General features: G+C 40.2%; 1 protein-coding gene across 3 annotated transcripts in view; it reads left to right on the forward strand.

The window, feature by feature from the left end:
• Positions 1-8,160: 8,160 nt before the first annotated feature.
• The window catches only part of TRERF1 (transcriptional regulating factor 1), a 323,931-nt gene continuing 318,905 nt past the window's right edge, over positions 8,161-13,186 (forward strand). For all 3 annotated transcript variants that reach the window (XM_078155359.1, XM_078155357.1, XM_020976819.1), the window contains exon 1: positions 8,161-8,310. The gene's annotated coding sequence lies outside the window, so the exon portion shown is untranslated. The remainder of the gene's footprint in view (positions 8,311-13,186) is intronic.

Here is a 13,186-nt window from a genome sequence, read left to right on the forward strand (position 1 = left end):
TTTTTTTTGTTTTTATTATTCTTTTTGGGGGCAGTGGGAGGGAGACAATAAATGCTTATAAAAAGAAAATTAAAACATAAGAGATCTAGAAAAGCATAAAGAGAGGTCCCTGCTCTCAAAGAACTCATGTTAGAAAGGGGGAGATAACTGACAAGTAATTACGTACATACAAGATACATGCAGTATAAATAAACGGTATTCTCAGAGGGAAGGCACTAGCAGGTGGTGTTGGTTGGGGAGGGGAGGAAAAGTGGGAGGAGCGACACAGGCCTTTGTAGAAGGTGGGATATGAACTGAGTCTTTTTTAACATTCTTTTTTAAAAAATTTTGAGTTCCAAATTCTTTCCCTCCCCTCCCCAATTAAGAAGGCAAGCAATTTGACATAGGTTATACATATGTAGTCTTGTAAAATACATTTCCATGTAAGTCATTCTGTGAAAAAAAAACAGACAAAAAAAAAAGAAAAATAAAGAAAAAGTATCTTTGATCTGCATTCGGGCTTTACCAGTTCTTTCTCCACAGATAGAGAGTACCTGTCATCATAAGTCATGCAGAATTGTCTTGAATCATAGTATTGCTGAGAATAGTTAACACTTAGTTATTTGTAGATCATCATACAATATTGTTACTACGTACAATGTTCTCCTGGTTCTGCTCATTTCACTTTGCATCAATTCATGTAAGTCTTTCCATGTTTTTCTGAGAGAACTATGCTCATCATTTCTTAAAGCATGATAGTATTCCATCACAATCATTTACAACAACTTGTTCAACATTTCCCAATTGATGGACATCTCCTCAATTTCTAATTCTTTGCCACCACTAAAAGAGCTGCTATAAATATTTTTGTCCTTTTCATTTTTGGTTTTTTTTTAATCTCTTTGGGATACAGACCTGGTAGTGGTATTGCTTGGTCAAAGGGTATATGTGGTTTTATAGCCCTTTGGATACAGTTCCAAATTGCTCTCCAGAATGGTTGAATCAGTATACAACTTTACCAACAGTACATTAGTGTTTTAATTTTCCCACATCCCCTCCAACATTTGTCATTTTCCTTTTTGTCATATTAGTCAATCTCCTTGAGAGCTCTGGAATTTGGCTATACTATTCCTAGGAGTTTTCATTTTGGAACCTCTTTCAAGAGGTGATTGGTGGATTATTTCAATTTCTATTTTACCCTCTGGTTCTTACTTGATAATTTCTTGAAAGATGACATCTAGGCTTTTTTTTTTATCATGACTTTCAGGTAGTCCAATAATTCTTAAATTATCTCTCCTGGATCTATTTTCTAGGTCAGTTGTTTCTCCAATGAGATATTTCACATTTTCTTCTATTTTCTCATTCTTTTGATTTTGTTTGATTGTTTCTTGATGTCTCATGAAGGCATTAGCTTCTGCTTGCCCAATTCTAACTTTTAAGGAATTATTTTCTTCAGTGAACTTTTGTATCTCTTTTTCCATTCAGCCAATTCTGATTTTTGAGGCATTCTTCTTTTCATTGGATTTTTGTGCTTCTTTTACCTCGTTTACCATTTGGCCTATTCTGTCCCAAACTTGAGGGGTTTTGTGCAGGTGTTTTCACAGTTAATTCTAAGGACCTTTATGATCTAGAAGAAGTGTGTTTATTTCTCTCCTGTACTGTGCACTGGTTTGTGAGTGACCACAAGCACTCTTTTTAACCCTGAAACTGTGACCAGGGTCCTTGCTCCCCTGCAGCCACAAGCTCTGCTGTGCTAGTCCCTTCTCACACTGGGCCTAAGACCCAGGACTGCTACCCAAATCCAAGTCAATGCAACAGAGTCCTGTCCCTAGTGCCAGCAAAGTGACCCTTGTAAACCTCCTTCTGACCTGTTGTCCAATTCCCTAACCATCTGTGGGCTGAGACAGCCAGATATGGTCACTGCTGCCACTGATTCAGTCACCCCAAGACCTACTCCTGGTTTGCTGGGGCTCTGTGCTGTGCACTGGTCTGCTCTCCCCTCTCACCCTGGTGCAACAGACGTATCCTGCCGACCTTCTACATTGTCTTGGGCTGGAAAATTGTTTCTCCTCATCTTTTTGTGAGTTCTGCTGCTTTAGAATTTGTTTACAGTCATTATTTAAAGGTATTTGGAGGGGTTTGGGGGAGAGCTTAGGCAAGTCCCTGTCTTTACCCTGCCGTTTTGGCTCTGCCTCCTGAACTGAGTCTTAAACAAGAAACCAGAGGTGCCAGGAAATTCAGGTGAGCCTGAAAACCATTCTAGGCATGAGAGACAGCCAGGGCAAATGCACAGTCAGTAGATGGTGTTTCCTACCCTGGGAACACCAAGCAGGTCAATGTAGGTGTATTGTAAAGTTCATGAAGGGGCACATAGTAGGAAAAAAAAAAGAACCTCGAAAAGTAAGGAGGGGCCAGCTATGACAGCAGTCTTTTTAAAGCCCAGTTCTGACCATATTCTCACAACTCCATTCGATAATCTCTAGTGTCCATCCACTACCTCCAAGATCAAACAAAGTCTTCTGACTTTTTAAAGCCCTTCATAGCTGGCCCCTTCCTACCTTTCTAGTCTTTTTTACACCTTACTCTCCTCCTAATACTCCAAGATGCCAAACAGAGAGTGTTACATTTGATCCTGTAGGTAAGAGGAAGTTACTGAAGTTTACTGAGTAGTATCAGCTCAGTGGTTAAGTCATCCTTAAGGCTTGGTTTCTGGGCCAGATCCAGGTGTACTTCCTTCCTGGAACTCCAAGATCCAATGACATTAGTTTCCTTGCCTCATCTCCTGACTATGGGCATTTGTACTTGCTGTCTCCTATGCCTGGAACTTTCTTCCTTCTCATCTCCAACTCCTTCCTTCCCTGACTTCCTTCAGCTCCCCAATAAAATCTCATCTTCCATAAGAAACTTTTCCTGACCCCCCTCAATGTTAGTGTCTTCCCTCTAAGACTATCTCTAATTTATCTGCATTTATTTATTTATATAGGTATTTTCATGGTGTCTACTCGTTTAGAATGTAAGCTACTTGAAAACAGACTGGTTTTTTTCTTTATTTCTCAGTGTCTCCATATTCTAGCATTAGTGCCTGGTATATAGTAGGTGCTTAATAAATGCTTGTTGACTTGACTTGGCATTTACAATGTGTGCCAATCTCTACTTTTCCAGCCTCCTTATATATTACTCCCCTTCCTGAACTCTACAGTTTAAGCAAACTGGTCTTTTGGCTATTAATTACATTCATACAAAAACACAATTAAAACATCCAAACATGAGTAGGAAATTAATAATAATAATGGCCACCATTTTAACAATACTTTAAAGTTTACAAAGTACCTACTATATATTATTTCATTTTATCCTCACAACAACCTGGGAAAGTCAATGCTCTTCGCATCATCATTGTTTTGCAGATAAAGAAACTGAGGCAGAGAGAGGTGAAGTTATATGCCCAGTGTCACATAGTTAGTAAGAGTCTGATGTAGGATTCAAATTTGGATTTTTTCAGAATTCATGTCAATTGCTCTAGACACTATACCACCCAACCATGCCTACTCTCTGCTCAGCAGAACCAGATTAAGAAAGAGGATTTATACTGAAAACTTTCTGCTGAGTCAAAATCAGAGACAATTAATTCTTGTTTATTGTTTTTGCATTATGTACAATATGGTGAATATCTACACACAGAGAAACATGATGCCTGATGAAAACTGTTATGTTCGCTAACCATTACGAATTATTATTGGATTGTAGTATTGTGTTATCTTTCTATTTTAAAAAATCCTAAAAGAAAAAAATTCACCTACATGGCTGACTATATAGATTGGGTGAATAATTAATGATTAATTACTAACAATTATTATATATAAATCCTCCATTGTGTAGTTTCAGTACATACAGGATTTTTAAAAAATAATGAAGCATAGTCAATCACAAAAATATTATTAAAATTTTGTTTAAAATATAAATATTAATGAGTTACAATGTTTTTGTACTGTTAATAAGCACAATTTAAAACCTTGTTAATTCTTTTTCTCATCTTGTAAAATATCTATTTTTATATATTTTATGATATTTCTGTTTATATGTTGCATAATATATTAGTTCAGTAATTGTTGTTCGTTCATTCAATTGTGTCTGACTCAATGTGACCCCATGGACTTTTATCCATGGGGTTTTCTTGGCAAAGATATTGGAGTGGTTGGCAATATACTTCTCCCGCTCATTTTGCAGATAAGGAAATTCAAGTAAACGGGGTTGAGTGACTTGCCCAGGGTCACACGGCTAGTAAGTGTCTGAGCTTAGATTTGAACTCAGGTCTTCCTGATTCCAGGCCCAGTGCTCTAGCCACTGCACCACCTAATTCAGTCATATACACACGTGCATATATGTATATATGCACATGCATGTATATGTAAATGTATATATACATGTGTACCTGTGTGTGCATGTATGTATATGTGCACCTGTGTTTTATATACGTATATGCACATGTGTGTATATAGATATGTGCATATGTGTAGTGTGTATGTATATTCGTGTGTATATATCTATATATGTATGTGTACATATATGCATATGTGCATATATGTATTATTGAGTATATATTAAAATATATTTTTACTGAGAGATTTGCAAAATATAAACTTCTAGAGGCTACTGATCTAAGACAATTCCATCACGGTGGAAATTTTTATACTGGGAGTTCCAGACATTGATGAAATCACCAGAATAGGCCAGATATATTAATATAGCTAAAACCATACAGTTAAGAGATACAGAGAGAGAAAGGAAGCTGGTATGTGTATGTGTCTGTGTGTACACCTACACACAAGTCAGGAAGGCCTGAGCTTGGGTTCCATCTCTGACACATACTGGTTGTGTAACTAACATGACCCTGGGCAAGTCCTTCATTGAACCTCTTGTGCAGATTTGCAGTTCCGTTACTGAGAGTTCCCTATATTCCAATAAAATCCAAAAGTATTGTGTTTGACTGTTTTTGCCTTTTTTGTACCCCCATAGCCTAATATGTAGTAGACACTTAATCAATTTATATATATATATGTATATGTGTGTGTGTGTATATATATATATATATGTACATATATATATACATATATATGTACACAGAGAGAGTTGTCTTTTATGATTTACAAAGATAGTTTTCCATTATAGTCCTGTAGGGTAAGATATAAAAGTTTTCATTATCTCTCATTTTGCAGAAAGGGAAACTGAGACCCAAAGAGTCAATCAACAAGCATTTATTAAGCACATACTATGTGCTTAGGTATTGTACTAAGCACCGGGATACAAAGAAAGGCATCAACAGTTCCTGTCCTCAGGGAGTTCACAGTCTAATGAGGTAGACAATGTGTAAATAATTAGGTACATTGAAGATATGTGCATTGTAGATGAGGGTAATTTGAAAAAGGAAGCTATCGGCACCTGGGGGGAACAGGAAAAGCCTAATGTTGGAAGTGAGATTTGAGCTGAGCGTTAAAGGAAACGGGGGAAATTAAGCATCTGTGATGAGGGACAGAACATGGCAGGCAAGGATGACAGCCAGTGAGTGCAAAGACACCCAAGGAGAGCGAGTGCTCTTTTCCATGAATCATGGTTAGTAGGCCTGTGTAGCTGGATTGTGGAGTTTGTGGAGGGGAGTAAAGTATAAGAAGGCTGGAAAGGTGGGAAGAGGAAAAGTTATGAAGAGTTTTAAACGTCAAACAGAAGACTTCATATTTGATCCTGAAGGGAATACACAGTCACTGGAGCTCCCTGAACATGGAAGTACCATCTGTGGTCAGACCTACATTTTGGGAAAATACATTTTGGCAGCTGAGTAGAGGACAGATTGTAAGGAAAGATAAAGCATAGGTGGCAGTTAGAAGGCTATTGCAGTAGTCAAGGCTAAAGGTGATAAGAGTCTCAGTTTAAATTATGCTCTAGCGATTACAAAGCTAATTAAGTATCAGAGACAGGATTTGAATCCAGGTCCCCTGACTCCAGGTGCTACATTCATGCCACTACAACTCTGATCACATTATTCCAGTGGTCGAAAAATCTTTCATAGTTCCCTGCTGGTAAAACCCCTTTGCCTGGAATTCAAGATACTCCCTAATCTGGTGTCCCTCTACTTTTCCAGCTTTACCTCATATTGTTGTTCAACAATGTGGCTGAACTCTTTTAGGGTTTTCTTGGCAAAGATACTGGAGTGGTTTGCCATTTCCTTCTCCAACTCATTTTACAGATAAGGAAACTGAGACAAACAGGGTTAAGTGATTTGCCCAGGCTCACATGACTAGTAAGTGTGTAAGATAGATATGAACTCAGGAAGATGAGTCTTCCTGACTCCCAGCACAGTGCTGTACCCGCTACACCACCTAGCTATCCTTATCTCATATTACTCCCCTGCCATATACTCTATATTCCAGTCTAACTGAACTACTATCTGTCCCCCAAATGCGACCTAATTTTTTCCACCTCTGTGTCTCCATTCATTTTATTCCTTATGTCTGGAATATTCTGCTTCTCCTTCTTCACCTTTAAATTTCAATTCAAATACCATTGCTAAGAATACTTCCCTGATCTCTCTAGTTAGTAATGAATGACCTCTCCCCCCTTCATCTGGTCTGCAGGTGTTGAATAAAAGCATCTACTATTAGGCATCTACTAGTGCTGGGCATTAGGGACACTAAGAAAGGCAAAAACCTATCTCTACCCTTAAGGAGTTCACATTCTAATGGAGGAGACAGCTTTCAAAACACCATGTACAAAGATGATAAATAGAGGGTATTTGGAGATAATCTCAGAGAGAAGTCAATAGCATTAAGAGAAACTGTGAGAAGCTTCTTGCAGAAAGTGAGATTTTAGCTGAGACTTGAAAGAAGGCAGGAGATGGAGATGAACGGGGAGAGTATTCTAGGTATGGAGGCAGTTAGTGAAAATGCACGTAATTAGTGGTAGGGAGGCCAGTGTCTACTGGAATGTAGAATGCCCGGAGGGGAATGAAGTGTAAGAATATGAATAGAAAGGGCCGGGTTATGACGGGCTTTAAAAACTAAACAGATAATTTAACATTTGATTTTTGAAGTTGCAGGAAACTATTGGAGTATTTTGAGTTGTAGAGTGATATAGTCAAACACACAACTTAGGAAGATCCCATTAGTGGCTGAGTGGAGGATGGACTTGAGTGGGGAGAAATGAGGCAGGGAGACCAATCAGCAGCCTGATGCAATAGTCCTGCCAGTATTAGAGTGGTAACAGTGTCAGAGGAGAGAAGGGGAGCATACCAAAGAGGTTGTCAGGGTAGAACTGACTGGACTTGACCAGGGGCTGGACGTGGGGACTGAAAAGGAGTGAATATAAAAGGATAACTACAGGGAGACTTAGGGTGACTCGAGGAGACAGTGGTGTCCTTGAGAGTAATAGAGAAGTTAGAAAAAAGGAAGAGAGTTTTTGGGAAAAGATAATGATTTCAGTTTGGGATATGTTGAATTTAAGATGTCTAAAGAACGTTCAGTTTGAGATATCCCATAAGCAGTTGGAGATCACTTACCCTCTAGGGTTGTTGTGAGGATCATATGAGAAAATAATTGTAAAGCACTTAGTATAGCGCCCATATGATTTTTAAATAATAATAATACCTACCTCAAAGGGTTGTTGTGAGGAGCAAATGAGATATTTATTAAAAATTAAGCATAAAGCAAACCGCTAGGTGGAGCAGTGTAATGAGTGCTGGGCTTGGAGTCAGAACTCTTCCTGAGTTCAAATCCTGCCTCAGATACTTACTAACTGTGATCCTGGGCAAGTCAGTTAATCTTGTTTGCCTCAGTTTCCTCATCTGTAAAACGAAAATACTTTAGTCAAGAAAACCCCAAAACGGGGTCACGAAGAGTCAGACATGATTGGAAAATGACTTCACAGCAACAGTAGCAACCATGACATCTATAAAGCTCCCCTGAGGAAAGCTGCTTCTGCATAAACACTAAGTCCCCTCCTCTTGCCCTTTCCTGGAAGCTTCCATGCCTCGTGCTGGAACCTTCCCTGACCCAGGCCTCTGTAACCCGGGTCCCATCAACCAATCCCTCGCGTGGTCTTGCCTGTGACATCAGAGATGGGAAGCCAATCAGACACATCTGGGTGGGAGCTGACCTATAAAACCCGTGGCTCTGCGGGGGACCTGTGACCCTCCATCGCCTGGGCAGGGCGGCCAGAGTGCTGGTGAGGTTGGAGCGGAGCCGGACGCCCCCACCCCCAGCCAGGGCAGCCTCTTTGCAGCGCCCTCCCCGGCTCCCCATCTTCCTCCTGCCAGGACCCGAAGACCATCCAGTGGAGAAGGTGTGTCGAACCTCCCTACCTGTGGCTTTACTTGGTCCTTGCGCCCCGACGTTCCTCGGCGTGCCCTGTTACTTCTCGTCAGCCTCTTGCTTTAAGTATTTCTAGGTTGTCTGACTTTAGCCCAAACCTCTACATTTCAAACTAGACTTTTCATCTTTGTCTTGACCTCTCTAATCATCTTCATCACAGTCTACCTTATATAATATTCATTTGTATATAGATATTTTCCCTCCCACCTCATAGTGTCCTTTTTCTCCTTTGCCAGTATCTAGATAGAACGTAGATAGAATAGTTAGATAGACAGATAGATAGACAGATAGATAGATAGATAGATAGATAGATAGATAGATAGATAGATAGATAGATAGATAGATAGATAGAAGATAGTTGTTGTTTTTTAATTTTTATTATTTTTTTTGGAGGGGGACAGAATCTGAGATTTCATCTGTGTAGGGAGGAACTGGCAGCTCTTCCAATGGTGATGGGCACTTTCTCTGCATTTTTTTTTTAACAATCTTACAGATTTGCTCAGGGCCACTGAGAAGTTAAGCTTACCCAGGGTCACACTTGCCAGTATGGGGCAGAGGCACGATTTCAGGCCAAGTCTTGCTGCCTCCTAAGTCAGGCACCCAATTCCCATTGCATGGTGTTATGTTGATCCTTCTTAAAAAATGTTGATTGAAAAAAATTTTTTTTTAAAAATAAATAAATTTTTTTTAAAAATGTTGATTGAATTAGTGGATTGAATTTAAAGTGAGGTTAGAGAGTTTTCTATGATGGTTCTTGCTGTCCAGTTGTCCACTCATGTAGTTCCCTCTGTGATCCCCCCTCCTCTCAAATTTGCTGTTCAAATCAGGCTCAGTGTGAGTTGAGACTGAGTGAGCATTAATTAATTAAATTTAATGAGTATTAATTTATACCCAATTCATAGAATTGGGAACACTTTGTTCACAGCTAGAATAGTTTGGAGGTATTATAAAAATAGCATGCTAGATTTGACAATAATTTTCTCCCATTTTAGTAGGTATTTTCTCTGGAGTCTGTGTGACAGGAAAGATATTGGGGACAAATTGCTCCTACTGCTCCTACATGGTGATGTGGTATAGTGGTTCTCAAACTTTGTGGACTTTGTGGGTGCTCTTTCCACTCTTAAAATGATTAAGAACCTTTATTTATTTGATGTATATTTATTTGTTATAAATCTATATGTGGTCATAGCTATTGATGTTTACCTCCTTAGAAATATAAATATTTTCGTATTAGTTTTGATCCCTTAAAGGGTCTTGGGGACTCCTAGGGGTCCCTTTGAGAATCAGTGGAAAGAACACTGGATTTGGAGTCAAAGGAATCTAGGTTCGAATCTTGGCTCTACTCCTCATTACATTTGTGCCCTTGATTTCTTCATTTATAAAGTTGGGGAAAGGTTGGATTATAGATGGTCTCTGAGGTCCTTCCAGCTCTAAATTCTATGCTGCTATGATCTTGGCAGGATGAGCCCAATGACCTAGAGAAGAGTAACTACTACCTAGAGAATGTGATTTTCTCCCTGGTGGACCCTCTGAAGGCTTGTTAAAAGCCAAGTGAAAAATATTGTGAATATTGCTTAAACCCAAAGTAAAATCTTTACTTTCAACCACAGTGGGCTGTTCACCTGTCTTCAGCTGCTTAGTTTGTTGGGGGAGAAGTGTTTTGGAGTATCTGAAAGCAGGAAGTCTTCCAAAGAGTAGGTTGTAATCCTCTACCTACCCATGAACTTTTGACATTTGCCTCTGACCCCATTCAGAGTGTGGGCTTTTATGTTCTTCTGTAATGGTGCCTTCTAAATTTATAGAATGCTCTTGAGTTTTTCTTGAGTGCAGCTGCTTAAATCTATGATTTAAATTCACAAAGGATCTTTTCGGTCAAGATTTTCTCTAGAGGCTGGTTGTGACCTTTACTTTAGTGCCATGCCTATGTCCAAGTTCTATTGGATAAAACTCAAAAGGGGCATGTCCAAATTGTAGAAGGTCTCCCAAAATGTCCAAAGAGATGATATAATTTTTCCTTGCCCTTGTTCATATTGTCCTGAATCTGCTTCATATAGGAGAAGCACAGATCCTATCTAAAGCTAGGAAGGAGCTCAGAAGTAATCATTGACCCATTTTACAAATGAGAACTCATTTTGCAAATAAGAAAAAGATGCTTAAGAAGACTTTCCAATCGTTGTCACACATGATGGTGTGCTGGTAAATGTTTAACAACCAGCTCTGGGGAGGGATGGGGAAGGAGCTGTATTTCCAACACACTTTTACGCTTAATCTATATTATTAACATTTTCTCCATCATTGTCTTAAGTCAACAAAATAGTAAATCAAGCCCTGATTTGTAGTGTTTGCTGATTTCTGAGAGGTCAATGTTCATGCTGCATATTTAACTATTGGCTCCCTTGAGAAATTGTGAGCCTACCTCTAGCACATGCTTGGCATAACCTAGGTCCTCTAATCCAGACTTAGTGGGCTTTCCACTGCACACATTATATACTCCATAGTCATCCATCCTCCAGGGATCCAGTTCAGTTTCTTTCTCCTCTGTGATAACTTCCCAGACCAGCCATTCCAGCTTGTACTGAGCTCTTCGTTCATTCATATTCATTATTTATATCGCTCATTTGGCAATATGGCCCTGTAGAAGTTATTGTATCAATCAATTTCATAAATATTTATTAAGTACCTACTGTGTGCTAAAATCTGGTGATATAGAGAGACAAAAGATAGTTCCTGCCCTCAAGGAACTTACAATCTTAATGGGGAAAACAACATGCAAACAAATATGTACAAACACGCTATATACAGGATAAATAGTAAATAATTAACAGAGGGAAGGCACTAGAATTAAGAAGCATTAGGGAAGGCTTCCTCTAGAAGGTGATAGTTTAGAGGGACTTAAAGGAAGCTAGGGAGGTCAGTAGGCAGGGTGGAGGTGGGAGAGCATTCCAGGCATGGGGGACAGCCAGAGGAAATGCCAGAGCTGAGAAATGGAGTGTCTTGATTTCACGGGATGTCCTGGAGACCAATGTCACTGGATCAAAGAGTACCTGTAAGGATTAAGATGTAAGAAGATTGGAAAGGTAGGGAGAGGATAGGTTATGAAGGGCTTTGAATGCCAAGCACAGCATTTTGTATTTGATCCTAGAGGCAATATGGAGTTGCTGAAGTTTAAATGAGTAGGGCGGTGACATGGTTGGACATACGCTTTAGGAAAATCATTTTAAGGGCAGCTGGGTGGTTCAGTGAATAGAGCTCTGGCCTCCGAGTCAGGAGGACCTGCATTCAAATCCAGCCTCAGACACTTAACACTTACTAGCCGTGTGACCCTGGGCAAGCCACTTAACCCCCATCGCCTAAGCAAAAAAAGAAAATAAATCATTTTAGTGGCTGCACAGGGGATGGATTGGAGTAGGGAGAGTCTTGAGGCAGGCAGACCCACCGGTAGGCTATTGTAATAGTCCAGGAGTGAGGTGATAAGGGCTTGCACTAAGAGTGGTGGCAGTGTCAGAGAGGAGAAGGGGGTCACATTGGAGAGATACTGCAAAGGTGAAATTGACAAGCCTTGGCAACAGCTTGGACATGGGGGATGAGAGAAAGTGAGGAATCCAGGAGGACTCCTAGGTTATGAGTGAGGGACTGGAAGATGGTGCTGCCCTCAACAGTAATGAGTAAGCTAACAAGTTCCTTTTTAGACATAATGAGTTTAAGGTGTCTACCAGACATTCAGTTCAAGATAGTTCAAGATAGAGGTCAGCAGAGAGGTTAGGGGAAGATAAGTAGATCTGAGAATCATCAGCATAGAGATGGTAATTATATTCATGGGAAATGATCCGATCACCTAGTGAAATGGTGTACCATGTGTACATGGGGAAGAGCAGAGAACCCAGGACAGGATCCTGTGGGACACCTATGGTTAAAGTGCATGATCAGGAAGAGGATCCAGCAAAGGCGACTGAGAAGGAGCAGTCAGGGAGGAAGATTACCAGGAGAGAGTGATGTCCTGAAAACCTAGCGAGAAGAGAGTATCAAGGAAGAGAGAGTGATCAACACTGTCAAAGGCCGAAGAGAGCTCAAGGAGAGTGAGGACTGAGAAAAGGAGACCATTGAATTAGGCAGCTGGGAGAGCATTAGCAACTTTGGAGACATCAATTTTGGTGGAATGATAAAGTCAGAAGCCAGACTGTAAGGGGTTAAGAAGGCAGTGAAAGGAGAGAAAGTGGCAGCACCTGTTGTAAGTGGGTCTTTTTGGAGATTAGCTACAAAGGGCAGAAGAGATATAGGAGTACTGTTATTAGGGATGGAAGGATCAAGTGAGGGTTTTCAAGATGGGGAGATACGGTCATGTTGGTTGGCAGCAGGAAGAACCATTAGACAGGGAGAGATTGAGAATAAGTGAAAGAATGGGGAGCACAGAGAAGGCAGTCGGTTAGGGGAGATGGGAAAGAATGGAATCATTTGAACAAGGTTAATGCTGGTAAGAAATAAGGTCACTTCATCATGTGGGATGGGGGTGCAGGAGGAGATAGTAGCAGAAGGCATCTGAGTGATAGGAGATAAGGAAGAGGGGAGAAGAGGGAGCTCACTGTGAATGGCTTCCATTTTTTCTGTCAAATGTGAGACAAGGTTCTCTGCTGAGAGGGTTGGGAGAACCCATGAAAGGTTTTTGGAAGAGCCTTCGTGGAGAGTGGGATAATGAGTTGCTAAGGGAGGTATAACAGAATTGCCTAGCAGCAGTGAGGGCCCAGTTGAGGTTATGTAACATAAATCTGAAATGGACTCAGAATGATTGTGTGATTTCTTCCACCTTCATTCAGCACATTTATAGGAGTGAAGGCTTTGAATGGTGTGAG

The sequence above is a fragment of the Phascolarctos cinereus genome, unplaced genomic scaffold (assembly GCF_003287225.1).
Source record: "Phascolarctos cinereus isolate Bilbo 61053 unplaced genomic scaffold, phaCin_HiC Scaffold_5;HRSCAF=322, whole genome shotgun sequence".
In the NCBI taxonomy this organism is placed as follows: domain Eukaryota; kingdom Metazoa; phylum Chordata; class Mammalia; order Diprotodontia; family Phascolarctidae; genus Phascolarctos; species Phascolarctos cinereus.